Source organism: Prionailurus viverrinus, chromosome B2, assembly GCF_022837055.1.
Source record: "Prionailurus viverrinus isolate Anna chromosome B2, UM_Priviv_1.0, whole genome shotgun sequence".
Lineage (NCBI taxonomy): Eukaryota > Metazoa > Chordata > Mammalia > Carnivora > Felidae > Prionailurus > Prionailurus viverrinus.
The window spans coordinates 83,220,073-83,232,951 of NC_062565.1; positions in this window are offsets into that span (position 1 = coordinate 83,220,073).

Consider the following 12,879-nt stretch of genomic DNA (forward strand, 5'->3'; position numbering starts at 1 on the left):
AAAAAAAAAAAAATGCTTTCTTTATCTGGGGAATTATAAAACTGGGCAAAAAAGAATTAGACCCATTAATTTCACAGAAGTAGTTGTATCTCAGACCAGTGAAGCAGCACATAAGAGTTGAGAACAATCTCTAATAAGGAAAGTATCTAAATAATACTGGTTAAATTTACTCCAGGACTATGGGTTTTATTATTTGAAGAACTTATCGATTTAGAATGAAAAAAACTATTACTATTTATTGGAGAAACATATGTGTTTCTGTGTGTGTGTGTGTATACACACATATATATGCGCGCACGCGTGCACAGGCGAGTTGGCACAGACGTTTACTCGGCAATCATGGAAACCGAACTCTTCTTCATGGAATCATTAATGATATGTTTATACAGATGAATATAGGTAATGCATATATGTTATTTTAACAATACTATAAAAACCTACTTGTCTAACCTTCATTGTTTGAAATACAAATAGGCACCTCTTTGAGGATGTCCCTTGAGGCTGTTTTGGTTTTCAAATAATTCATAATTCAATAGTTACAATTCCATGTAGATCACAGGGTATCACATCTCACTTGCTGTAATATGTGCATGTGAATTAAAGCAAGTATGAAAGGAAAGGTGTCTGAAAGAACGAACATTCTGATGACATGCCCATGGTGACACAGCATGTAGGTAATTAACAAGTCAAATAGGAGAGAAACAATCATAGGTTATTGGATGTAAGATAAAATGTTAAATTTGAAAACACAATGACGAATTTCCATAATGTGATTTTTGTTTCTGTTATTTCAAACTCCCAGTGGAACCTCCATAGATTCTCCTTTTCCTTTAATGTGTACTCTTTGCCCATCTAAAATAAATCTTCTGTAAGTTTAATGGACTTATGCTTTAAAAATTTTTGGTCTTTTACTGTAATATCTAATGCTGTCATAATGGAAATTTTATACATATTTCATATATGTATACATATGTATATACGCCATCTTTCTTAATTTTTATGGTGGGTAACAACAGTTTCCTTTATCTTTACTGACCAGAACTAGCTGTTCTGTGCACTTAATCAAGAGGAATCCTTAGTGAAATCTTTTGTCTCTTTATGACCGTTCAGGGGCTGATGTGTGTGTGTGTGTGTGTGTGTGTGTGTGTGTGTGTTTACAGTGACCCAGTTGACAAAATTATAGAGCAAAGACAGACTTCACGAGATTTTTAACAACACCCCCCAGATACTAACAAGTTCAGTAGAAGGAACACATCACGGAGTTTAGAATTTAAATCCAACTCTATAAGAACTATTTAAAGGTTAGGTGCTCTGTATTCCTCATGGAAAATGCATCAAAAGAAATTTCACACACTAATTCTCTTGAAATTTCTCTAGAGTAAGTTGAATTTATTCTTTGCATTAAGTAAAAAATAAATTGATAATCGGACTTTCTTTATAAAACGTGATTTTTCCTATATGGCTGAACACAAAGGTTCTTTCAGTTATTCATAATATATTAGTTAATATTGCTAGAATTTTAAGGTTCTATCGATGGCTGTTTGGTTAGACAGGTAACTAAATACACTGATGGCTAGGCCATTGATTATTTCAAATCTATACACTGACAGTATCATAGCATGTCAGTTTCAGCTATGTAGAACTGCGTTTGTTCACAACTCTCTCAAACATGGTTGGCCAGCTATCTTTGGTTAACGACATTTTATTGCCGAGTTTCAAGGAGCAGGAGTTTGCTGTGTTTGTTTTCTAAGATTCTATTCAGATAGGAGTCACATAGAACACCCACTTCTGTCAGTTACTGAGTAGATAACTGCACTATTGGTCCCAATTGTTTATTATTCCCTTTGTCCATGGCCTTTTGCATATGTATTTGCATGTGTGTGCATCATGGCTGGGACATACTTCTCACTCCTTGATTTTTGGATGGTCTACATAGAGTGGACAGAAATGACCATCTTCCAGTTCTGAGTGAAGACGTTTTATATTTCTATTTGCATACCTGTGCCTCTGCCGTTGCCAGAAAACAAACAAATGAAGAGGGGAAAAGCCTAGGTTAATTTGCTAATTTTAGGGACAGGATGGACTTATGAAGTAGAGCCAATGTCCCAGCTCAGCCTAGCCAAGATTTGCTGACACCTCTCTCCAACCCCATGCCAATTCCTAGTTACAGGAACAAGCCTACCAAAATTATCAGCGCAACCAGGTGACCCAACCGTTAGCCCACGAGTAGCTCTAGGACAGTAAAGTATTATTAATTTAATACTTTATGTTTTGGTGTAGTTTGTCACATAGTATTTTTGTGGCATAGCAAAATGGTGGTCTGAATAACAAATTGTCTATACCATCCATTTGTCTGTAAATCCATTTATTTTTTGATCTATTAACTATTCTATCTGTTCAGAATATAAGATGAATAAAGCATCTTTGTTTTGTTGTTGTATTATGAATACTTAAGCATTGCACATAACATGTACATAATAAATATTTGTGGTATGGATATAACAGCATAAAAATAATTTTCCAATTTTAGAGGAACAAAAAGATAACTGCCCTCCCGAGACTAACAAATAAGGCTAAAGACTTTTAAAAGCAGTTGAAATTTACCAGAATTAAAGTAGGAGGAAGTCAATATAAGAAATTTGGATGGAAATTTCGACAGTGGGTGCCTATTTTTGTTGATGCTGAGATATCTTACAACAGCGAAAAGCACTAGGAACAAAACAAACAAACATGCTTCTTAAAAGTGAAGGGAACATGCCTAGATGCAAAAATGCACCTTTGTTTGCAGTTGCACATTGGAGCACTGCAGAGAGCGTGTTTCAGCAGAAGCCAGAGGACACAATTTGGTTTGAAAAAGAAACAGAAACAGAGTTCCAAAATGTCGTACAACGCCAAGGCACACAGGCAAGTGGAAGTCTATCATATACACCTGAAGGAAAAGATTGTGAAAACGAACTTGCCTCTGTATGTTGAACCACATTAACTATGTTCTATCAATTTAAACCTGTAAAGGTGGCAATTTCTTGTGGTTCAGCCTGATACATGGCCCTGTCTCCATTCTCTACTCAAATTCATGGAGTGTGGTAAATTAAAAAAAGAAGGAGGAGGAGGAGGAGGAGGAGAATTAGCACAGAATGACAAGATACTAGGAGAAGAAAATGGAGAAATGGAGGAGAAAAAATTGTACTGAAAATTTAAGAATGGCCCTGTGTTAGATGTTTGCTATTTGCTCCTAATACATGTTTCCTTCTTTCCTAATTTGCTAGGAATTCATGAAGGCTGATCTTTGCAAAGTTACTCAGCGGTTCTCTTTTGCTCCCTCAGATTGACTTCGGTCAGTGGGGTGGATGGGAGTACTGACAAGAGATCTATGGGTAAGCGATTAAGGTTAGGACATTTGTTCCCCAGCTTTCCTCCAGCCAGGACACTGGTGTGCTGTGTTTCTCCAATGAATGTTACATCTCCTGATAAGTAACCATTTCTTACAACTACTGTTGTTTCCTCTGACTTCCAGTAATTGTTTCTTCCCTTAAGGCCTCCATGAGATAATGTGTTTTCTTCCATTATTGTCAAGTTTTAGGTGGTTCACCATTTTTAGTCATTTGCTATAATATCCTTTTATTAAACTTGCCTCATTAGTGTTGTCTCCTTTCAGTAGATCATCTGTTTCTTACCAGCATTTTGATTACTACAATCACAAAGCAAGAAAGTGAAAACTCAGGAAAGACAGAGAAGGTAATGACATAAAAATTGGGAGAAATCTTGCAAGCATATTAAAAAACAGAGACAAAATGGAAAAAGCCAAAGAAATAATTGACATTGTGGAAAACTTGGTGAAAGGAATGGTATATCTAGGTGACAAAATTAATCAAAATCAATTTGAAAGAAAGTGTTAAGCTCTTAAGTAGGAAATGGTAAGATTTAGAGAATTTATCAAGGAGAAACTTACTTGCTTAGGTTTCATTGTGCCCACTCCCCCCATAATGAAATGGAGATAGAGTACTTAAAATTAGAAATCAAGAAAACTTCTCTGAAATCAAAACAGTCTTAAATTTACATATTGAAAGGATACACTGTGCAACAAGGAAAATTGACACAGAATTGTCAATATCAAGGTATATCCTAAACATCAAAGATAAGGAAAGAATTCCTTGGGAAGCAAAGTCAAAAGATCAAGATTCTTTAATGAAGAAAAATAGAATTAGGCTAGCCTCAAAATTCTCCAAAACTTGTATACCAAAAGATACAGCAGCAAAATTACAAAACACTCAAGAGAAGAAAGTAGGACTATGGATTTCATATAGGGAAAACATACTTTTCAACTATAAAGCCTGAACTTACATAAAGCTTGAAAATATTTTTTCCCAAGAGTACTTCTTAACTAGACTATAAGAAGAACTTCAGTTAACTATGGAAAATCTCAAAAGATTATGTAAAGGATGAGGTTATGAGCATTAACTATATGAAACTGGAATAAAATCTAACATCTATCTCAGGTATAAGGTGAAGAAAAATGTAGAAGCGATAGGCTTCACAATGCAGAAATGATTAAAATAAAATGTAAGCAAAAAAGACAGGAAGTAGAATAAATTCAATTGCTTCATCTAATGTAGCTAAAAATTAAGTAATATCATTGAAAGAATTGTTGGAGATACAAAGCTAAATAATAAAAATTTTACTATTGACTAAAGCCAGATATAGTTAAGAGGGAAAAGAGAAAACAGAGAAAATATAATAATATTATATTTTTTTCATGACAGATAATAAAGGACTATGGTTTAATATTAAGATATTATCATAAATATGACCACCATAATAAAATGCAAAGCTTCCTAAATATCAGGAAATCAGCATATTAAAAACACTAAAGCAGGCACACAGCTAATGAAATCAATAAAATTAAAAAAAGAAATGTAATATCATATAAAAATAACATGAAAACATAATTGGAAAAGCAAATAAGTATAAATGAGCTGAAATCATCCAGAGAAATAATTTGATATTAGTTTATAATGAAAAATTCTGTATCAAAACCATACCTAAAATCTATACAAAAAGCATACTTTGAATTGAAAAAATAAGCCAAATTACCCAAATGAATGAATACATGGAATTCTGGGGCTATATCAGAGAAAGTAAAAGTAAATAAAATTGACCAAAATAGAATCTTATAATAAATCAATCTTTCAACTATGAAAGGAGAAATAGAATCACACAAGTGTTGATTTTAATTCTTTCTTTGAGAAAATCCAAATGGAAAACAACAGACGATAATAATGCAGTGCTGATTTATATATGTATATAAATTAGTATGTATAGACTGATATAGTTGTATATGTGTATATAAATATATGTATATATCTTGTGAAAATATAAAATTTTATATGTAATATATATAAAACATGTACTCAAAAATTTGATGTTATAATTTTTCTTCAGAATATATTAATAAAAATTGATCATATATTTGGCCAAAGATAAAGCTTCATTATCAAGAGAAAATAAGTATAAAAACTATACTGTGACCATAGCTCAATAAAAATGAAAATCATGCAACCAGAAAACAAAATGTTATACTAACTATACATTTTAATACTATAGTTTTGGATAAATCCTGGTTCATGGAGTTAATATAAAACATCCGTATATAGAAAATCTAGAAAGTAGTGATGATGAATGTAAAACACTAAGAATTTATGACATTTGTCTAAAGGAATGCTTAGAGGAAAATGGATAGCCTTTACTACTTTAGAGCAATGCACAAACAGAAAAGAATGAAAAATTATTTAATATTAATTCAAATATTTAAAAGTTTTAAAATAAGGAAAAAATTTTTTTAAAAGTCACTGAAACAGGATTTGGTGACTATGACAACAGAAAAACTAAAGCAGATCCTTTGAGGCCCTGAGATAGTGGGGTGCCTTGTGTATTAGAGGAACAAAAAGAAAATCCATGAGACTGCAGCAGTGAGAACAAGAAGGAAATCACAAAAGATGAGGTCAGAGAACTAACAGGAGGTGCAGACCACATAGGGTCTTGCAAGGTAATAGCAAAGTCTGGTTGTAGAATTGAGTGTAGGCTTCAGGGAAAAAAAACGAAGACCGGCACAAAAGTTAATGCGCTCTTCCGGGGGAGAGATGAGGTGGCTTTGACCAGTGTGGGTTGCCAATGGGAGATGGGGAGCAGCAGTTGACTTCTGGATATATTTTGAAGTAGAGCCAATAGTATTTATTGTTGGAACGGATGTGAGAAAGGAAAAAAGGCAAAGGTGACATCACTTGCCTGAACAGGTAGAATGGAGTTGTCAGTGACTGAGATGAAGAAAACAAGTGATAGAGCTGGTGTGGGGAGAGATCAGGAGTTCAGTCTTAGACAAGTTCATTTTGAGCTACCTATTATAGATCCAAGTGCAGGTGCCAATTAGGCAGTTAAATATATGGGTCCAGAATTAAGTGGAGCCGTCTGGCCTGTAAAGGTGAACTTGGGAATTATCAGCTGAGATGTTAAATGCAAGAAGTAAGGGGGAAATGTTCAATTTTCACTTTGTGACTTTTTTCAGACTTCCATGTCTGAAATGAAAGAAATGAGGAAATTATTTTTGCCAAGGCAGTGCATGTTAATCCCTTGAATGGCAAGCTAATAGATTTGTATTTTATCTGCTAACCTATTGGATATGAATGTAAGGAAGTTCATGAACAAGGGAAGTACCACCACAATGAAGCTTGAAAGTGATTATTCTGGCAAATCTGAATACTATGTATGGATGAGGTGTAGAGAACACCAATAAGGCTTTGTACTAAGAATATGGGGTAGAAAGAAAATCCAGGTTTAAGATTAACGTAGTGGAAATGGAGATGAATAACTTTTTCTTTTTTTCCCTGAAAGATTTAACTACACATGGATTCAAATGTGACCAATTTAAATGTGTTCAGATAACCTTCTTAAGTGAAATGAAGCTGGTTTCATTTAAAAGAGCCAGAGGCAATATGCTTATATTTGCAACAATCACAATAACAAAACATTTTTCCAGTGGAGCCAAACTTTAAAGAATATTCTTTCTATAATAGATACTGCCCCTTTAAGTAGCAGAAAACAGCTTTAGAGGATAATAGTTGTTATTATGATTGTCAATCTATCTCAGATCTGCTATTCCGTATTTTGTCGCTTATAAAATAGTACTTTCAGCGTGAGAATTCTATTTATCTCAAGCCAGAGTGTCAAATCCCTGATGGATTGGAAAAGGATGATATCTGAGAAAGATAGAAATAGAGAGGGAGGAAGTGGGAGACAGAGACAGAGTTCAATGCCAAGAAAAAAAGAAAATTATGGTTATAGATCCCTTAAATCAATCCAATAGTATCTATCTTAAATTAATGTCCTAAGAAACCAATTAATAATTCTTTTATTTTTCATTAGGAAAAAATTTGTCAAACCAGTATGCAGAGATATCACATCTTTGATTTATTTTGATTGTTTGTGTGTAATGTCTTTGATAACATGTAGTTGGCATGAGACTATCACTCCAGGCTTACATGTGTATCTTTATTAATCTCTCATTAGATCTTTGAGTTAAGAACAGTTAAAAGAATCAAAAGCCTTTGTAATTTTGTGAGTAGTTTATAGTTTATTTTTACCCCAGACATACATATAATTTCCTTGATTGGTTAATTCAACTGTTAGGTCTCTCCAAATTTACAAAATTATATTTGAGGATATTCCATCAACAAAAATGCCATGAAGCGCCACCCTAAATATTTCAGAAGTATAAAATTTCCATTAAAAAAAGGTTCACTTATTTTTCCTGTGGAGAAGTCAGCAGTTCATCTCAGTAAAATCTTTGTCCACTCATTGGTTTGTCATTCAATGAGGAAGATCAATTATTGGGGTTGCTGGTATAATTCCTATATATTATCTAGGATGAGATTTTATTTTTATCACTTGGTGTCAACAAAATATTGCTCTGCAAGATGCTATTTCAAGAAATACAGAATAGTAAAATTTAATTACCTTTTCCAGTAAGGAGAGATTTATGCCATGGGGAAGGAGAACAAAATACTCCTCAGGAAATAATATAAATGCCAAAGAATAGATCACTTTGATCAGAAGTTGGTAAGGGAAGTACATTTGGTGAATTGAAGAGCATGTTTGTGGCTGGAAGAAATTGGGGCTGGGAGATATTCCATAATTAACAATGAATTAAAGAGATTATGGAGGCTGTGGGAAGAGCTAGTCTAAAATAAGAATGGGCTTTGGAGTAAAACCGCCTGAGAGAACCTTTGTGCCACTTTATTATCTATATTATTTGGAATAAGTTTAAAAGTCTGACTCTTGGGGCACCTGGGTGGCTCAATCGGTTGAGCGACTTTAGTTCAGGTCATGATCTCTTGTTTCACTAGTTCGAGCCCCACATCAGTCTCTGTGCTGACAGCTCGGAGCCTGGAGCCTGCTAAGGAGTCTGTGTCTCCGTCTCTCTCTCTCTCTCTCTCTCTCTCTCTCTCTCTCTCTCCTCCCCACTCATACTCTCTCTCTCTCTCTCTCTCTCTCTCAAAAATAAACATTAAAATTTTTTTTTAATCTGACTCTCTTTTCTTCGTGACTGGGATCGTGGATGTCAGAGACTTCTTTAAGAGTTAAAAAAAAGCATAAAAGTGTAAAACAAAGGACTGAACACAGTGTCTGGAACACTTAGCAATTTGCTAAAAGTTTATTCTCTTTCTCAATATAGAAAAAGAAGCAAGTAACAGATTATAGCAAAAAAAAGACTTTTAAGTTTTGGCATATATATATATATCATATATATGATACATATATATATTTTAAATATATGTATGCCTATATATATATATGACATATATATTTTAAAGCTCTAAAGGAAGAATTTAACTAGCTTTGATAGGAGTTATAGAAAATACAAATGGAATTCAACTACTCAGATACCATACAAAGACAAAAATAAAAACACTCAAATTGATGGACTTTTGGTACACTCCAAAATGACACAGTTGATAGGAACAGAAATAAAAACAAAAGTTCAAAAATATTGGATACTGGTTCTAATTTACATAAGGATTATTATCATTGTAGATTTTTATTTTGTTCAGTAAGGAGCTTTACTATTAGTTTCACCATGTTCTTTGTTATCAAAACTTTGTAATTATCACCACTTTTGGTGGGGAGATTATAGAAAGACTTACTCTGGGAAACTGAAGATTTGGATTCTAGTTAATTTTTTTCTTTCCAGCAATCAGTGTATGATTTATTTTGTCTGGTCTTTGTTCCTGAATCCATAGAATTAACCATTTTTAACACCTCCAGTTCTAAAACTCTTTTTTGCTATAAGCAAATCTTAAGGCTGATTTTTAAAATTAGTTTTAATAACTATTTTCAGAGGGCTTTAAAATTTCCAGCTACCTTCTACTTCATCAGTCTCTTTCTAGTGTTTCTACTAATTAAAAATGGGCTGTGGCCCAGTGATTTAGTAGACACACTATTCAACAAAATTTTTTTCTTCAGAAGTGTGAATCTTTTTACATGTGACCGTGAGTCAGTGCCCATAGTAGGAGTATGTGTAGAAGATACACTACGGAGATAAATGTTTCAACTCTCTTCGACCCTGGAGCAAAATAAATGAGAGTAATAAAGTTCACCCCTTTGTGTTCTGCCTTGTTATCAAATATTCCCCAAATCATGAAGCCAATAAAAAAGAAATAGTCTGTCAGGGGAAAAACAACAACAAAAATCGTAGTTTTGCCCCTCAGGCATTTTCAGAAAACTTCAAGTCTAGATGTATGAATTAAATTACTTCTAAAAATTAGAAAATTCTATCAGCTCAGAAATATGTGAGTATCTTAAGCAGAAAGTTAGACCTCTACCCTGAGAAAGACAGTTACTACATCATTGCATTTTTTTCTTCCTATTAAATGGGGAACAAATTTGACCTCATTTCTCATGTTTTAGTTTTTGAATTCAATTAGATTCACATAAGAAAAAAAATAAATGAAAAATTAGAGTGACTCTTTGGGGGACTCCATGCTTCCCCTCACGAGATAGAAAAAGACGAATGGCCATAGACCCGATGAGTATGTTGTCTGGGATCAAAGGGCTAATGCTTAAGGAATATGGAAAGAATGGGGCGTTAGGGTGGCTCAGTGGGTTAAAATTCAGACTTGGCTCAGGTTCTGATCTCATGGCTTGTGGGTGGGTTTGAGCCCGGCATTGGGCTCTCCGCTGTCAGCACAGAGCCTGCTTTAGATCTTCTGTCTCCCTCATCTCTCTGCCCCTCCCCCACTCATGCTGGCTCTCATGATGAAAAATAAATAAACATTAAAAAAAAAAAAAAAAGAATGAAGGCCAAAACTAAACTGCTACTGTGGCCTTTGCAAGGGTTGATCATCTCTATCTGCTGTCCTTCTTTCCTCTACCTCTACCTTTGATAGCGATTTTATGACTACTGAAATTTTTATTTTCTTGGGCCTCTCTTCTCCTACCACACTCGTCTCGTGTTTACTGGACGTGCTCCCAGACTCCCTGATGTTGTTCCAGAAATTTGTGAGTCCATGCAAATTCCCATCATATTCTATGCCCTTCGTCTTCACGTGGAAACTCCCCACCATCTCCCATTTACTCCTGCTCACAGTCTCCTGTCACCTTTCCAAACCCTTTCTTTTTTCAGTCCTCCTTATAAGGAAGAAAGAAGAGGACTTCAACTTCTTTTCTACCTCATCTTCTCCGAGTCTATTAATCTGCATCTGCAGATTATCAGAGTCAACAGTGGTCTGCTCACACCATGGCTTATTCTCTTCATGTCTCCCCAGCAAAAGAGCTCCATGGTCGGTGCTCCCTTTCTTCTTCTTCCTCAGTCCCTCCCATTCTTCCTCAGTCCCTCTCTCCTCTTGATCCATCCCCTCAGACTTCTATTGATCACCTAATTCCATTTCTTGAATATTTCCCTTGAGTTGGAACTTCCCCTGCTTCTTCTGGTTTTTCCTCAATGACCAACTGCCTGGTCTACTCATATATCTTAGCCTTTCTCTTTAGCTTTCAATATCCTATGTGCAGGTGTCCTCAGACATATAACTTAAGGCCTGTTATATCTTCCTTTTAAAATCTCCTCCGTAAAAAACTTATCCAAAATTCATAGCTTTCCTTATCTCTGCTTTGTGGATGATTCCCTTGTAAATTTATATATTTAACTTTTGTTTCTATTTTGAGCCCTATTGCCATATTCTCAAATAGCTACCTCATCAACTATGAATTCACAATTTTTTCAACTTTTATTTTTGTAAGTGGTGCCTTCAAACACCTACCTCCCACATACATACACTTGTCATCCTAATCAAAAGATCACAGCTATTATTCCTCTTTCCAGTCTTTACCTCCAAAAATTACCTAGTTTTGTCAGTTTAAGTTTATTTATTTATTTATTTATTTTGAAGGAGAGAGAGGGAGCATGAGCAGGGGAGGGGCAGAGAGAGGGAGAGAGAGAATCCCATGCAGGCTCCACATTGAGCCAGATACGGGGCTTGAATTCACACACTGTGAGATCATGAATGGAGTCAAAATCAAGAGTCAGAAACTTAACCGACTGAGCCACCCAGGTGCCCCAAGTTTTGTGAAGTCTGTCATACTGCCATTACATTACCGATCTTTTGGAGACCTGAGAGAAGAAAATAGAAGAGAAAGAATTATACAAATTAATTAGCAGTTCTTCCTTGTCTGGAATATGCTTCTCCTGCCTCCCCTGAGCATGCATGGGATGCTTACACTCCTCCTTACATCAAAAGCCAGGTAGCTCTTCCCAAGTAACTTAAAGAGAAATTTTACACTGATATTTCACTTACAATTTAAATTCACACCTTTTCTTTATTTTCTGAAGGTGCCTATTCCTTGGTCAAGTAGAAAATATGTCCTTTACTCCTATTCTTAGAAATGTCCCAAGACAATTTTTGTTAACTTCTGTGGGTTTTTTTTCCCTTGACTACATCTAACTGTAAACTTCACTATTTTCTGAGTTCCTCCTAAAGTGAATATAATAAGTAGCATTACAATTCATTACAGTAAGCTCACCTATAAGGAAATAACCACTTTTGAATCTAGATCCTTGTTTTGATTTCAGCTTTCTAAAATTGATAGATTTTACTATCTATCTGCTATCTATCAATTTAAGCTATCCAACTATGTACTTCAAATTATGGTGTTACCAAGATGAAAACCTTGCTTCAAAGCAAGACAGAAAGGTAACAACTGAAATTCTCCAGCATACGCATTTGTTTTGTTGTTATGTAAGAGCATCTTCTAGCTAAGATTCTCAGTAATGATTATTACAGTATACATCTTCATTTAAATTCATCTCAAAATTCTATATTAGCATCCAAGTACTCTGACGTCGAATGCTCCTGGAATGCCTTCTTTTAAGGATTCACCATTTGATCCTACCCTACAGTTTACTTACTGCCACAAAGTGGAAATTATATTCAATTGAATGACTCTTTTATTCAATTCCAAGATATTTGTATAGTCAGATGAGTAGAATATAATGTTGTGGGGTGATACATATTAAAAATCTGCCACATAGTTTTAGTTGTAAAAGCAGATTTTTATCTTCATGCTAATCAAAAGCATTTTCAAGGCCCCTAATCTCACCCAGCAGTTTTAAACAGTTCTCTCACCTCTGGAGAGGTCAGAGAAGAGTTTACCTATTTTAATATCATAGAGTAGTATTAAATAAATAGGATGAAAAGTTTCTCCCAATTAGGTATAAATATTTTACTTTTCTTCTTGTTTAGGATGCTAAGATGTTTTTCTTACAAAAACTTACTTTTTTAAATTGTATCCTTTCATTCATTTAAAAATGGTCCCAGTGTACAGGAAGCGTACCAG